Raw genomic sequence first — 14,061 nt, forward strand, 5'->3', positions numbered from 1 at the left:
TTTTTATTTCATGACATGCTTCCTCTCTCCTTCCTCAGCTGCTGTACCGTCCAGTCAGAAGAATTACCGTGCATCATGCTCTGGTGAGTGAACAGAATTTCTGTATCAGACACATAAATTTTAAAGGTGTTTGCAGGTGTGTACTGCATATGTGACATTTCAATTTGCCTCTGGGAGCCCTGCTTCTCGACGGATCTAGATGAATGTGCAGTTCAGGTAAAGCTGATACCGGATTGGTAATAATGCAGGCTAGTCAGCTCATCGTTAAGTTCCCAACAGAAGTGGGTAGGTGGGTATTAGTGGTGCTTTGGAGGAGCCTGGGGCAATTGGGATTGCTGGCTGCAGTGTTCCCTAGGGCAGAGGAAGGGTATAGAGTTGGGAGGGTTGCCCCCTCTGCCACTTCTGACGGAGGCCCCTTGCAGATGTTATAGAAGCTCTAGAAGAAAGAAAACCATTCTAGGGAGACTTGTGGCCCAGCAAACCTAGACAGAAAACAAAGGGGAAGTCAAGCAAGAATTGCAACTCCGGGAAACAAATGGTGGGATATGGTTCTTCCCAGAGGCTAAGGCCAAAGAGGAGCTGCAATAACCCAGGGAGGCATGTTTGGCCCTCTGGGCCCAGAGATTGCAATAGGATAGAGAATGTGAGTCATTCTCCCTTTCCCCTCTCAAAAATCTGAAAGCGGTACTTCCTGAGGTATAGAGGTTGGAAAAGTACACATCGCAGACCACACAGGATTCATTTTCATTTTATTTTCCTTCCTAAATATATAGTCATCTTTCATTCCTTCCCTTATTATACTATGTTGGGGCAAAATGAGTGGAGAGAATGAAAATTGTGATGTTTTATAAAGAATTTGATATCCAAGTTTTTGGGGTTTTTTTTCCCTAAATGAGGGCCCAGAATGGTGTTGAGAGGAGAAGGAATGAGCACAGTGTAAGTGCTCAATAAATTTCTCCAGGGCACAAATTCAGCAAGGTGCAGGAGTGTAAATTATTTTAGCATTTGCTATTTCCATTGTCCCATAAGATATACCATCACCAAAAAATTGCATTTATAAAATCTATACAAGTATGTAGATCAAGATAACAGGGGAACATAGAAAATGCAAACACACAGCTTATGTCATCTTAGGGCAAATCTCTAAAACAGATGCCGGTGCTATGAATGTTAATGTCGAAGAGATCTATAAATAAAGTGTATGGCTAGCAAGCCAGAAGAAACTTGATAAAGAACCGGCTTAGAGAATAAATAAATGATAAATACATTAATCTTTTCACAGTAATTTTGTGGAGTTTTAGATATGAGAGGGTAGGGGCATTGATGAGAAAGAAGTATTGACAGGGTAGAAAAATCTGATTATTATTTCTAGTCAATCTGTGGAGACTTAGTTGTAAAGAGCTGAAATTTTGGAGATTCTGATTCATTTCTCCTGGGCATTATATTTGGCATGTATATAGCACAAGGAAAGGTATCTCAGTTTTCGTTTGCACTACATCATAGGCACCAATGCCATGGGGTACCCTTACCAGCAGTGTTTGAGCACCATGGGGCTTATGATATTGACTTCACACCCACAATTTTTCAGTCAAGAAGGGTAGGATGAGTTGTCCATCCTACTCTGGGATTTGGCAAAGAGCCAGAGATGGAGCCAAGATGACAGCCCCGATAGCTGGGGCTGGACTCCACGTGGTCGCCTGAACTGGGTTTGGAGTCTCAGCAGCATGAGTGGGATCTGGGTGTAAGCTGGGTCCTTAAGCAGTGCCTACATGAGAGCGGACGTTGGAACTTCTGAGGTGCAGCGTGCATTACAGCCAGGCTGGCCATGGGATTTATGCTGTCCTGGGCTGCTGTTTATCGGGTTGGGGTGAAGCAAGTAGGTGAGCAGTTTCTGGGCAGGGTGTGAAGGGAGATGCTTGTATCTGGCCCCAGCGAGAACCAGAAGCGAGGGAAGGAGAATGGCTTAGTACAGTGCTCTGCATGAAGTAAGCACTGAATAAATATGATTGAAGGAAATACAATTGAATGAAAAGGCACTTCACCTTTTGCAAGCTTTACTTCCTCTTATCTGCTTTCTCTCTTCTTTCCCTCCCCTCCATCTTCCATCCTCTTCCCATTTTTCCCTTTTCCCTTCATTCATTTATTTAATTGTATTTATTGAGCGCATACTATGTGCAGAGCACTGTACTAAGCACTTCTTCCTCTCCTGTCCCTTCAGACTACCTCAAGTGCACCCCCATGCTCAAAATGAAAAGACGGTGTCCTTACATTACATACTGTTGATTCAAAAGTCAGATTCCACAAAAAGAAGCTCTTTGATATTTAAATACAGAAACAGGTTAATGTTATTGATGACTATTATTGGAGGATGAAACAGCAAATATTGGCTGATGTGCAATGGGAGTTGTGATATCCATGTCATACTGTGAAATACCTATGATAGGAGGTGGTATACTGTGTTGCAGCTGATCCCATTTGCCATATGTTGTGCTTTTATAGTGCATTTCCTTGGGGAGCGCACTAAAGATGAGAGGAGAATTGAGCACTTTCCAGGTGTATTGAATAATCATCACAGTTTGAGTAGTTTTTTGATTATACCAGCATGCACTGTTTTTGAGGGTGGAGGGAGAGTGGTAATGAAAGATGGGAGAAATGATGTGAGTCCTTCAATTTAGGACATCAGTCAAACCAGAAATATTCTAACAGGAAAACACTTGAAAGGATTTATGTATACACACTTTGTTTTTGTCTCTGTGTGTGTGTATGTACACATATAAATATGTATATATGAATTTCTGAGATGAACCAGAAGAAATGAAATCCAATATATAGCTTAAAAAACAAAATATAATAGTGTTTTCATTTTGGTGAAAAACTATAGTGATCATTAATCCAATTCGCTCCTCAAACACAGGTTTTTATTAAAATCTACAATTTAGATAGGACTGTAATGATAAAAAATATTTAATGTCTGAAGGGAAATAGGGCAAAAAAGCCTTTTCAAGTGGAAATGACAATTGAATGTGTGACCTTGGGCAAGTAACTTCTCTGTGCCTCCGTGCCTTCATCTGTAAAATGGGAGTTAAGACTGTGATCACCATGTGGGACAGGGACTGTGTTCAACCCAATTTGCTTGTATCTACCCCAGTGTTTATACAGTGCCTGACATATAGTGAGGGTTTAGCAAATACCCCAGTTAATTGCAGAATCCTAAAACTGAGCTCACCTTGACCTCTCCATAAGTTTTAATGAAATTTGACTGCACTATGGTAGTGTTTATCTTCAAAGTTAATACTGAACTTGAAAGGTATGGTAATGAATTAGCGCATACTGTGGAGGAACTCTCCTGAAGCATTTGTGCACCTTGAGAAGCTTCTTTTCAGCTATTTTGCACAACCTTACAAACAGTAAAATCTCCCTAAAATTATGACAAAAGGGAAAGTATTGCCTAATATTCTAAGAGTAATCATTATAGATATGTTTTTCAAATTAATTTTTATGGCAGTACCGTGAGTGTACTGGTCTCTTTTTTTCTGGTTGTTTCTTTTAGTATATCCGAGAGAGGCTTGACATTGCAGAATTCTCTTCCTGACTCACCTCTGAAAACCCTTTTGCAGCTTAACTGAGGCTTCCTCATGCAGTGTAGATTGAGTCTTTTTTTTTAATATGAGAAGCTGCCTTTGTGAGCTCTAGGGTAAGGGAGGAAGCAGACCAAGTACACTAAAGAAATTATGGACTCTGAATTTATTACTGTATTACAGTACTTGCAGTTTTCTGTCATGCAGAGTTTACATTCCTGGCAGTTTCCCCTTTAAGGAAAACTCAAGTTGTACTACAGTTGGACACAACCGTTTCCCCTGGCATAATGCTCCTCAGGGTAGAATGTGATGCTTTCAGAAGAATATTCCTTAATTCTCTAACCACATCCTATTCAAAATATGCAGTGAAAACACATGTTGTGGGAGAATAGGAGTGGATTTTAGAACCATTTGCTAATTTCTTTCAAAAGGGATTTTGTTTTTAATTTTGACTTACACAGTGAGTTATTTCCTTCACCCTCTTTTTGCGTTCACTGTAATACTGTTGAACAGTAGTGATCATCCCCAATTGACCATGGCTGGCCAGCCTTACAAACCTAATCTCCATGAGGGCAGGGCAGGGATCATGTTTGCATATTCCGGTGTACAATTCTAAGTGCTTTTTACAGTGGTAGAAATGCAATAAATTTTCATTAAATATTATTGATTGATTCCCACGAAGCGGGGACCAAGGCAGCCACCCTCAGATCGTTTCCCTTGAATTAATCAATTGTGACTTCAATTGGTGTCATTACTACTTCCCCTTCCTGAGATCCAAAAGATACATTTTAGCAGGCTGTAAGCCATCCTAAAGTCACATCTCCTCCAGAAAGTCTTCTGTGTCTAAGCTCTCATTTTCCCTATCTTTCCTGCCTTTTGCATTAGCTGTGCATTTGTCTGTGTATCCCTTAAACCTGCAGATGCTTGTGTCAGCCCTAAAGCACTTATGTACATATTATTTTACTCTACTCCCCTATCCTTAGTGTATATTAATGTCTGTCTCTCCCATAGACTGTGAGCTCCTTGTGGGCAGGGATCACATCTACCAACTCTGTCATACTTTCCAAAGCACTTAGGTGTAATGTTTTCTACACAGTAAGTGCTCAATAAAAACAGTTGATTAATTGGCATAGTAGTTGATAAATATTTAATTATTCTAGCCAGATAACTTCCGGTACCAAAAGCCATTAGAGCCAAAAGGGAAGATGTCTTGTCATCATGCCCAGGTTGACATAATTTTCTAGAGAGATCAGTAATAAAATAATTTTGAAATGTTTCTGGTTAAAACTTCTCAAGTTGAAGATTGAGACCATTGGAGTGTCCTTAATAATAACCTATTAAGTACTCTGAAGATCCTGTCCTCCAAATAAAACAGTGCCACTTTCACCTTCTTAAAATTACTCATCCATTCACTCAATTGTATTTATTGAGCACTTACTGTGTACTCTGTTGAGTCACAAAATAAGTAAATGTTTGGCTAAAGTAGCGGTAGCTCTTTCTCTGAGATTTTATGCTTAATTACATGGACATTCTTGTAATAGTATTGGCTCTATGATACCAACATTATTCTTTGGAAACATGAACATGCCAGCAGTTGAGACAAAAAAGAACACATCCTACTTCTTCTACTAACTCCTTATGGCTAATGAATTGTCTGATATCATGATTTAGCTGATAGTTTCCAGTGCTCCTGTAATTCCACAAAATGAGCTCTGGTTTATATTTGATTGGAAAGGTGCCCTGAACTTCAAACTCCTTGTGCCAGGTTATCTTCCTTCCCCCTCCCACTGGGTGGGGAATGGGTCAGAGTAAACATATCATGGGACATTCTTCATTATCATCAGCTGTAGCAGTGGCATCATTATTATAGAAAACCCAAAAGCCAGGCTACCAGTCATGGAGTGGTATATGGCAAATACTCTACCCTGGTTAAAAAAAAAAAAATCATGTTATCTTTTGAATGTGTTCAGCATTCATGAAAAAGTGAAAGATGCAGTCCTTTACAAACTAATGGGCATGACACACGAGTTAGGCAGAGGAAAAGCAAGGGAAATATAGCCAGTGATTGCTTTGGTCTTTAAATGTACACATTTAAAAATGCAGCCAGGGGTCCTTCCTCACCCCACCTTCTCCACTAACCCTGGGGCAGATAGTCTCTGAGTGAGAGCTGGCTGAAAAGGAGAATAAAAGAAGTGATAGAGGGAAGCTGGAACCTTCCAGAGCTCTCAAGGGAGAATCACCAACCCATTCTGTGGAATCATTGTGAAAGCAGTCACATATCAAAAAAGAGGAATCACCCAAACTTTGCAGCTCTCATTAAAATTCTATAGAGGTTTGCACTAAGTGCACCCAATAGAATTTTTTTTTTCCACAGTGTCCTTGAAAGTCATGTAGAAATTTTTGGTGAGATTTCAGGAAAAGGAAGAGTATCTGTTAAGGATTCAAATAGCTGGGAGCAAAAGAGCAATCTTGGGCTCTGGCAGGTAGAATCATTATTCTCAGAGGGTGTTCCGGTATACATTAAAAATATGCAACTTTCTGCACAGCTATTTATTCCTGCTGTGTAGGAAGCTCCCTGGAAGATCATTGGAGTACAATGTAGGGAGAAGGTTCATGGCACTGGGATAGGGACAGGAAAGATGTTTTTAATAAAATGAAGTGAAGTATAATTTCATTCTTAGGCCTTTGAAGAGCTGAGTCCTAGATAAAGTATAGTAATTATGGTATACGTTAAGCACTTACTATGTTCCAGGCATAGTGCTGGGGTAGATACAAGATAGGTTGGACACAGTCCCTGTCCCACATAAGGTTCCCGGTATTAATCCCCATTTTACAGATGAGGGAATTGAGGCCCAGAGAAGTTAAGTGACTTGCCCAAGGTCACACAGCAGACAAGTGGCAGAGCCGGGATTAGAATTCTAACGACCTTCTGTATCCCAGGTCCCTGCTCTATTCACTAGGCCTTATGTGGGGGTAAGAAGAGAAAGCAGAAACAATAATAAAGATTTTATACACGTCTTTTGGGTGAGAACCTCAGAAGTGAATCTCACTGAGGCAAATCCCAGGTTTCTTTTCTGGTTGTCTAGTCTTGCCGGTCATAGTCCTGAAACCCAAAAACGGCTAACAGTAAATGCTCAATAAAGTCTATTGATTGGGTAAGGCGAAGGTCATGAAGAAAGTCAGTGGCACAGATAAAGGGAGAATTCAGGCTTCCTAGAGCATTGATTTTCATTATCTTTACCTTCAGTAGAATAAAATAACTTCATGAGAAATTTCACAGAGTTTTCATTCTTACTACTTCTAATGTAGATTTTATATTTTTTAGATTTAACATTTTAGTCAGTCTTTTGTCCTCTCTAATCCCCACAGAAGGGCACAGGGGAAACCAACCAGAGCAAAGACATTTAAGGGCTGGTGTATGGGATCTCTGACTTCTTCCAGTGGCAAAAAGGATCTTCCTATTTTCTCCTTTCACTTACCGAGGGTGGCTGCATGGGGCTGCTCCGTGGCTGTGCTCCTTGGGACTAGGGCACACCTGAATGTTTTGGAGAAGAGGCCAGTTAGAGCAACATCTCCACCAGTCTGCGCAGTTCCAGCCGACTCCTCTATCTGGTGTCCCACTGCAACAATCAGTGGGATTTATTGAGCACTTACTATGTGCAGAGCATTGAGCTAAATACAATTGGTTGATTAAACTCTTGGAAAAGTACAGTATAACTGTTGGTAGACCTGTTCCCTACCCACATTAAGCTTATAGATGCCCTAGGCGTGCTTGATATATACCATCAAACTGAGCAAATTATGCAGTTCACTACCTACCCACCCTTCTCACATCTCACAAATGATTAAAGACTTAAATATGAAATTTTACTTTGAAGGTGCTTAGCCTTGTCAATAAGTCACCCCGGGGGGCTCTCTGTAAGCAGCTTCTGCACTTGAAGCCCCTGCATGCCATGACTTAACAGTCCTAACTGTACATTCACACACATGGTAGCACCAGGAAAACTGCATCTGATCGCTTTTCCAGGCTTGGGGCTTTTTCCAACAGAGAAATGCTTATCGAAATGTGCTTTCTCTATCATTCTAGTGGCTTGATATACCCCCCCAGTTTTTTGTCTTTATAGTTCACTGTGTTTAAATCAGTTTTTAATGTTTTTTGGTATCAACTTTTTAAAAATTCCTCCATTACCAAACATTTGGACTGCTCTGAGCCACTGACTTGTTTATGCCCCTAGTAGGGCAGACTGCTGCAGAATAGTACAAGCTATTGGAGCTTTTTCTCCTCCAGCCCACCAATCGGTGGCCCAAATCCAGCTCCTGGTCTGTGAGCGAATCGCTCAGCCAGCCGGACCTGCCCGCCCACGCTTCTTGCCAGCGAGCTTTCTGGCCAGAGGAGAGAATGCTGGGGAAATAAGATGACCCTCTGGTTAGCGCCTCTATCTTATGTGCCCCCAGGGAGAAAGGGCCAACGATGAACTAGAATCCAAGTGCCATCAGTGGGTATGTAAAGCTGGTGATATTGTGGACCCTTCAGATCAGCACGGGGCAGCGTTTATTCACGAATACGCTGATTAGGAATCAAATCAAATCAATGGGTCTTAAAACCCTTGCTTTCTTGTAGAAAAGAGTTCTCAGTATAGTGGATAGATAGTAACTGATTAGTTATCAAATACTGATCACATGATTTTATTCCTTTGATTGCAGCAGGGGATCTGGGTTGTAATTTATGTATTTGGAGTTTGGATTTGGGTTTGCTAATCCAAGGCCATTTCAAAGACAAGCAAATGAACAAAGCTTTATGAATCATTGGGGGAAACGGATTATTCCCCAGGGTGTGCATTTAAAGCAGGTGGAGTGACACTGACAGTGCTGATTCATTTTACTCCTGACAAGACCATTGCCATTATTCACTGGGTTTGGTATAGGTCTTATTTGAGTGTTTCACATACTTTTATTGCAACTCAGTGAAGGGCAAAGTGGGGATGGGGGGGGGGGAGGAGGAGGAGCGTTTGATTCACAGCCAGAAGCTCCAGCATATTTAGTGGGAAAACTACTCAATAAAATACTTCTTGTCTAACATTTAGGGTGCTGAAATAACCAAGAAGGAAAGGATGATGGTGTCTTGATAATAGAATTTTAAACAGTATGAGATTTGAAATCTAAACCCATTTACATATTATTCTGGCTATTAAAAGATAATAATGGGAATAACTACAATTACAGTGAAGATAGGTTGGGCAGAATTTCAGCCTTTTAGTAGAGTAAGACATGACATTTACATTACAAATCAGAATAGCAAATTATTACAGCATTTGACTATCTAACGATTATGGCCCGGTTCCTATTTTTTAAAGAATTCTTGTTTCCTGGGGTTATGTGAATAATATGTGTTTTGGGAAATTTCCAAGATATTTCTGAGTAAATGCAATTACAGTACCTATTGCATTTTTAGTTTTAGATAAGATTTCTTCTATTTCTCAACTGTTTTTCACAGAATATTTTGGAGACTTTTAGGGTGTCCTGTGTGCCCGTGTTTTTGTTGCATTACTGAATTGAGTTTAGACTTTATAGATTTGCTCATGTTTATGGAGTAAATTCAGATATAACAAATAATAGTCAGTTAATCATCTTTATTAAGCATCTGTTGTATGCAGAGCACTCACTCTATTGGATGCAGAGGTTATGATAAAAAGTGCATCTTTTTATGGGCCAAAAATAGTGCAGTTTTGTCATTGCGGTAGCAGTTTCTCCTTTGTTTTGTGAATTCAACTTTAACAATTTGGCTTCTCAGGCTAATTGTGCAAAGTGTCAACAGCAGCATGGCTCACTGGAAAGAGCACGGGCTTGGGAGTCAGAGGACATGGGTTCTAATCCATGATCTGTGACTTTGGGCAAGCCACTTCACTTCTCTGTGCCTCAGTGACCTCATCTGTAAAATGGGGATTGAGACTAGGAGCCCCGCATGGGACAACTTGATTACCTTTGTATCTAAGCCAGTGCTTAGAACAGTGCATGACACATAATAAGTGCTTAACAGATACCATCTTTTTTTTCTATATTACTTCAGAGGAAGATTTTTCTAGAGTTGATCATTTTGTCTATCAAAGTAGAATAATGCTTTTTGGAATTGTTTGGTTACCCCAACAAATCTCCTTCTAATTTCTATTAAGTTAACAGGAATGTAGAAGGTATAAATTCCATTTTTTTAACTATTTAGAGCATTATTGAATTTTGTTTGACACCAGCAGTGACAGTAAATGTGATTAATTGTTGCTCATAATTGGAGTTTCATTCCAGTGGTTATTGCTTGTCAGTATTAATTAATAGCTCACCGAAAACCTCATTCATTTCAGAATATTAAAGAATGATGGCTTGTGGGAATTATGCTAAACTAGCACTTTCAATTAGATTTTGAATTTTATAGTGTACTGAATAATAGTTTATGGTTTTATAATATTAAGTAGCACTGGATTATTATTGTATTGTAATCACTGTAATTAAATATGTTTATCTGGAGAATTGTAATTAGTTGTCATTTAAAAATAGACTATTGTACTAAATTTTAACATAAAATACAAGTTTAGGGTGCCATTATATGAGAAATTGGATATTACCATTAATGAATCCCAGTAGTTAGTAACCAAAATATTGTGTATGACCATTTTTGACTAAGATCTAATGTCTTCTAGGAAAAATTTTCAAGTTCTGTCTAGTCAGTATTTATTGAGTGTTTATTGTGTGCAGAGCACTCTAGTATGTGCTTGGGAGAGTACAGTATAACAATAAATGGGCACAGTCCCATGAATTTGAGATGCCTGATTTATCTGAGCATCACATAAAGTATTCCGTGGACTTTTAATTCCTTCTAGGCAGGTGTCGTGTCATCAAAACTATTACATTGTATTTTCCCAAGCCCTGAGAACAGTGCTCTGCCTAAAGCAGTACCATCGATCTGTGAATGAAGATAACCTAATGGGATGGTAGATTAATAGAAGTAGGTGTGACTTGTTAATTGACAGTATTGCGAATTGGAGATATTTTTAGGATCACATTATCATCTGACTTGTTCAAGGCCTGCATTTTATGATTAAGTATGGTTATAAGAAACACAAACCGACTACATGTATGATTTAACATTGTTTTGTGAATAAGGAAATAATGGAAATTCAAAAACTCAATCAAACCCTCTAAAATTTGTCTAAGCGTAATAAAATCTTTTTATCATTGTAATCCAAGTTGATACTTCATACCACCTTCAATTGATCAGTCTCAATCCCCTTTCTATACCCACAGGTGAATTTCCCAGCAGTAGTCAGGTCCAGTAACTAACTGTAACTTTGGCTACCCAAGCAATAAGGAAAGGGAGAGTTAAAGTAAATATCTCGAATTGAAGGCAATAGAAAGATAAAAGGTGGTGCCCCTTTTTTTTCCAGTGAATTAACCAGATGGTCTGTCTTTATTGATTAAGTTCACTGAATAATTGAATTTCTACTCTCTGGTCTGCCTGTACTCAGACTATGTGGTGCCTTGACCTGCTTGATCCTCCCCTCCCCAGAAGGAATGGAGGTGGGGGAAACTGTGAGAAAACAAAAGAGAAATCCTCTGGAGTTTGAAAAATGCTCTTTCCCACAGGGGGTGTGGAGCTACTATAATATGTTGGTACAAACCACAAAACTGTTTCCCATAATAATCCTGATAAGATGAGAAAATTAAGACTAAATTACTAAATATGGAAAGTGTAAATTATTTAGAACAAAAATCCCATTTTCAGTCAACTTATTATTGAGTTATTTTGAGAGTCCTTAATGGAATTTAGTTTTTTTTTCAATTTGTACTGTCTTGCTCCTGGGACCCTAGGACCACAGAAGAAAGTTCCTGATGTTGTCCCTTTTTCTCTATCCCTCCACTCTGGTCTTTGCGTTCTCCCATCCTCATTCTTCACCATCAGAAGATTAGCCATACTAGTCTAGACTTCCCTCTTCTGTGCCTTCTTCTACTCTTGTGATTCCATTCCCTCCTTCTCAGAGAACTGTCTCTTCCTCCTCATTCTCTCATTCTCTCTCTCTCAGCTCCATTCTTCTTCCACAGTAGCCAACAATGTAGGACTTTGCTCCTTCCTTCTGTAATCATATTCTACCCACTTTACATATTTGAGAAACCATTCTCAACTCTATTACTGTTTCTGAATAAAAGCAGATAAATCTAAAATCCTAGAAAAAGAGGAGGAATGGTGCATACCCACTGCTTCCACTTGTTTGTCACAAAATGTCTTTTCATGCCCTTCAGTCTACAAAACAGTCATTTCACTCTACAGAAATTGTCCTTTTTATTTGTTCATCCATAACAATGTTTGCTATTTTATAGTATCAGCTCTAGTCAGAAAAGACTGTTTAATTTACTCTGCATAGCACCTATGAGGGAATTAATTGGGCTCTGTTCTCTCAGGGTCTAAAACAATTCCAAGGATGAAGTTAGGTGATTATGGAGGTGCATTAACTTCCTTGGCTCACTAGGGAAATATTTAGGGCATTTACTAAGAGACTATAAAATGTATGCTTATCTGCGTCCAACAGCTCCAGATACTAAGCTAATTATTCTATATAAATCATGGGTCTTATTAGTGCACTTTTAAAATTGTTTAAAATATAGCCTTGGATGTTACAACCTTTTCTCTGTTTGGGCCCAGAAATTAGATTTCTTATGTCTTATTTTGGTTATATTTGTTTTGCATGAACGTGTGCCACCCATGTTAGCCAAGTGACTTTTTTCGGTGTAGAGATAAAATAAGTGAATGATGCTCCCCCATGGTTTGAGAAATTATTGTTTCCTTAGGGCATAAAGTGGTCCCCTAGTGACCTTAATTAATTAATGTTTTTCCATCAGCATATAACTTCCCTAGAGTGACTTAAACCCTAGGGAGTAGCTGGCGTAAGGATTCTTAATAGTGGATTATCCCAAATTATTTTCCTGGTAAATTTACAAGTCATTGAATACCTCTTAATGATTTCATCTGTGGATTCAAAACCAGATGCAGTACTAAAAGAAACAACATTTCTGCCATTCTGAATTTCCAGTACATTCAGGTCTGGTTCAGATCCTTAATGATATTCTTTATTTGTGCTCCATAATGATAATTATCGTATTTATTAAGCACTTACTATGTGTTAAGCACTGTATTAAGTGCTGGAGTAGATACAAGCTCATCAGGCCCCACATGGGGCTCACAAGCCTAAATTGGAGGGAGACAGGTATGAAATCCCCATTTTGCAGTTGAGGCAAATCAGGTACAGAGAAGTTAAGTGACTTTTCCAGGGTCACACAGGAGGTGAGTAGCAGAACTTGGATTAGGATCCAGGTCATCTGACTACCAAACCTTGCTCTTTCCACTAAGCCCCTCTGCTCTCTATGTTGAATGGGTGTGCCATACTAGGTTTTCCAAATTAGATTGCAAACTGAATGTCAAGAAGTATAATTCTCAAACTAGTTTTCCCATCTCACTGTTGCAGTCATGTGAGACAAGTAGAAATCCAAAGGTTTCAGAGTGTGTTTTTTTGCAAGGCTAGTAGTGTAGCCACATTGGAAATTACATGGATTCCTCAAAGACCGAGTAAACAACTGGAGCTTAATAATAAACATTATTGGTAACCATTATGTGCTACTCTGATAGTTCTTTGTTCTAATTACTTGCTAAATTTTTGAAAGCCATCTTTACTTGAAATTTTATGGTCGAATTAATGGAGTAAAATAAGCATCTAGCAATGTTCACACAGCTACATTGATCAGGAAAATGCCTAATTAAGATTTCTTCTTTTTAAGAATTTCTTCTACTACCTTCTTCTCAGGGCTAAGATGGGAAAATCACACTTTTGGGCACTTTGCTGCATAGAAGAGAGATGCTGGTTAATATTAAATAACAATTTGCTGGCAATCTTGCCATTCATGGTCTATCTCACAACCCATATTGACTGTTGAAAATGTCCTGCTCCTTCCTCCAGTTGCAGTCGCTTCCCACCTTTTTCTCTCCCAGACCAAACCAAAACTGTCAGTCATTGCTTATAATAAAACATCCTTTCCTCATTCCAAAGTCTGTTTTGTTAAGTTCACCAGCAGTCGCTGAAACTGCAACCTCTGCACTGTCAGATCAATTCCATCCCTTCCTGTTTAATAGGGGCACTTTTTCCCCCACAGTCATCTCCATGGGTTTCAGTGAAGGATCCCTTTTCTAGCATATTAAGGTCACATCTCATCCAAGAGGCCTTCTCTGATTAAGCCCTCTTTTCCCCAGCTCCCACTCCTTTCTGCGTCATCTCTGCATTTGGTTATGTGACCTTCAGGCATTTGATATTTGCCCCACCCTCAACCGCACAGTACTTATGTAAATTACTTATTTATATTGATGTCTCCCCTTCTAGACTGTAAGCTTTTTTTAATTGTCTTTCCTGTAATATAAATGGTACTTGTTAAATGCTTACTGTGTTTCAAA

The 14,061-nt window shown here is 39.2% G+C and overlaps 1 protein-coding gene across 11 annotated transcripts in view; it reads left to right on the plus strand.

The window, feature by feature from the left end:
- Positions 1–14,061, plus strand: part of B3GALT1 (beta-1,3-galactosyltransferase 1) — a 331,813-nt gene that overhangs the window by 144,805 nt on the left and 172,947 nt on the right. For all 11 annotated transcript variants that reach the window (XR_005660357.1, XM_007671187.3, XM_029072023.2 and 8 more), the window contains one exon: positions 39–83. The gene's annotated coding sequence lies outside the window, so the exon portion shown is untranslated. The remainder of the gene's footprint in view (positions 1–38; positions 84–14,061) is intronic.

The sequence above is a fragment of the Ornithorhynchus anatinus genome, chromosome 9 (assembly GCF_004115215.2).
Source record: "Ornithorhynchus anatinus isolate Pmale09 chromosome 9, mOrnAna1.pri.v4, whole genome shotgun sequence".
In the NCBI taxonomy this organism is placed as follows: Eukaryota; Metazoa; Chordata; class Mammalia; order Monotremata; family Ornithorhynchidae; genus Ornithorhynchus; species Ornithorhynchus anatinus.